This window comes from Cyanistes caeruleus, chromosome 3 (genome assembly GCF_971803275.1).
Source record: "Cyanistes caeruleus chromosome 3, bCyaCae1.hap1.1, whole genome shotgun sequence".
Lineage (NCBI taxonomy): Eukaryota > Metazoa > Chordata > Aves > Passeriformes > Paridae > Cyanistes > Cyanistes caeruleus.
Window position 1 is genome coordinate 7,036,885 of NC_141703.1, and position 2,963 is coordinate 7,039,847.

The following is a 2,963-nucleotide window of genomic DNA, read 5'->3' on the forward strand; positions in this document are numbered from 1 at the left end:
TATTTGAAGGGCAAATAGTCATGATTATCCTTCTGTAGGCACAGAGAATATTTTAAAGAATAATTTTAGTCTGTTTTCTGTGCAGTGCAGAATAAAGGATACACAAAATATAGGATCCCTCTAGGTACAAAATTATTCTTTTATGCTTTAACACTATTATACTTAGAATTCACTTTGTTTTTCCTTTTCTGATTTTTTGACTGTTTTTGTTCTCTTAGCTAGTATCAAGAGAGGATATATTGCTGCAAGTAAAATAAAAGTTTTTATCTAGGACTTCTCCATGCTCTATAATTACAGTTCTGCAAGCCCAACTGATGGTTAGGTAAGGGACCCAAACAACCAGTTAATGAGCAGCTCTTCATTAAACTCACTGCACAAAGAGCATAAAGTTCATTTGGTTTTCTTGTCCTTCACAGATGAGGACTTGAAATTCCCTTTTGAATAAGTTTTCATTTTCTGTTAGTCCAGGTTTCTGTGGCTGTGTTTTTAAATTCTTGGTATCACAGCTGACATAGAAAAATGAACATAATTTCATGGTTGCACTTTATAGTTCACACAATTTATATGTGACAAAAAGAAGTGGACAATGGAAAAAAAGTCGAGTTGGGGACCAGAAACATCAGTCCTGCTTAACATCTTCATTCATGGTGTGGATGATGGGGCAGAGTTTGCCCTCAGTGAGGATGTCAGTGACAGCAGACTGGGAGGAGAGGCTGATATGCCAGAGCTGTGTTGCCAGGGCTGAACCTGAGCCAGCAAAGTGTCCTTGTGTCAAAGAAGGCTGACAGGACTCAGGGCAGCCCCCAGAGGGTGATGTCAGCAGGTCAAGGGAGGAGATTCTTCCCCCTTGCTCAGTGCTCAAGCACTGGTGGGGCCACATGTGAAGCACTGGGTGCAGTTCTGGGCTCCCAAGGGCTACAGAGACACAGACATACTGGAGAGAGTCCAAATGACATCCAGAGGTCTCTTCCAACCTCAGCCATCCTGGGATTCCATGATTAAGCTGCATGTTATGAACAATAATGGAGATTGAGATACACAGTGCCCCTACTCCAATATGCTTCCAAAGTGTATAAAAACGAAATCATCTTGCTGTAATCATCTACTGTTCTGTCACTATTGTATGAAAGTTTTTAAGAAATAATAGCAGAGAGTTCTCTTGAAGTCTTCATAGAGTCATATCAACATAGAATATCCTGAGTTCGAAGGGACCCACCAGGATCTCTTCAATAATTCCAACTCCTGGACCTGCAAAGACAGCCCCAAGAGTCACACCATGTCCCCAAGAGCATTGTCCAGGTGCTTCTTGAACTCTGGCAGGCTTGGGACTGTGACCACATCCCTGGGCACTTCCCTGGGAGCTTGTCCTTTTACTGCTGAAGCCACCTGCCACAGGGAAGGCCCTGGTTCAAACTCACCTTGTGATCAGCTCTGCAAAGAGCAGAATTCTCACTAATGGATTTATGCCTTTAAACTCCAGCCCAGCTGCATCCCCTGTCACCATCTCAATGGAGTGGGAAGCTGTGGATTGTCTTTGCATGTCTCATCCTTCTGACAGCAGTGGTCCTACGCTCCTCTTGAGCATCTGGAGGTAAAACTGAGCATGGCTCAGCCTTTTCAGGCTGCAGAACCGCTGTTACACCGTGTGTGTTACCGCTGCAATGCTCCTTTCCAGGAAAGGGGAAAGCACAGCGGGAGTGGATCCGCTCCGTGAGTCACTTGGCAGGTTCCTGCAGGCCAAGCCAAACACAGGGTTTTAGCTAAGAGCTGCTTTTATGGGAAATATGGAATGTGACAGTTGTTTGGGTTGGAAGTTTCTCCAGTGACTCGGGGCCTAGTTCACCCAGGAGTGTGTGAGCTGCTAAACACTCCCTAGAAAGTGAGGCTGGAATGTTTCATGCCTTTTTGGTCAGGTATTTGTCCGCCACAGAGCTAGCTAAATCTGCCTTTGGTGCCATGGGCATCAAGCTGTTTCTCTCTCTCTTCCTCCTGCCCCTTCTTATTAACATTTTCATAAGGTTTCATTTTTTTTCCCCCTAAGAGGGTTTACAAGAAATGAGTAAATGCTTATGTTGCCATTTTTCATCTGTTTATTTTGGCTGTTTGTTTTTGCTCTGCTTTGGAGAGACTGTGGTGCATAAATAAACTATGACCTGTCATCCCAGAGGGAGGGAATGGTAGACTGTACATGGAAAATCTTCTCTAGTTTTCCTCTTGTAAATTCAGTAATGACATCACAGTAAATGATCAGATTTTTTCCTGGAAGAAGGTTTGGTGTACTTCCTTTTAATTATGCAAGGTGTTCATGCTCAGACCTTGACAGTAAACATAAAACCAATTTGGAACATGTATCTTTAAGTCCTTCAAGGTCTATATCATACCCTGTTGAAACAACTAATTAAGGTTTAATTTCACAGATATGAGGCAATTGCTGTCTCCTGCCCTGCTGATAAGGACTGCAGCAACAAAGACTAACACTCCAAGTGCTAATTTAAAGACAGAAAAAGGAGGTGAAAGTAAAAGATTTCCCCATTTGCAATCAAACAATTATAAAGCTACACAGCCTTTCCTGCTGTGACAACCAATGGTAAAAAATAAATGAGATATATCCTTAATCTATAGGCTTCACTGTCATTTAGGGGTGAAATTTTTTTGTTGATTTTATGTGGGTTTTTTTAATAGGGATTTTATTTTTTCCTTTTATTTGGTGTGTGTTTTGAGGTGGGGTTTTTTTCCCTTGCTTAGGCTAAGGGAGGGAAACTAGCAGTAGAAGCAACAGATACAAAAGCAGAAATTTCCCCCATGCTGCCCAACTGGTTATTTTAGCACTCACCTGTGAGCATCCTTCACTGCAGAAGGGATGCCTTTCAGAAGCCACATATAAAGGTTTCCTCGAGCAGCTCTGCAGCACAGGCTCAGCTATCAGGTTTCCAGAACCTGCAGCTAAGCAGGATGTCTGGTGT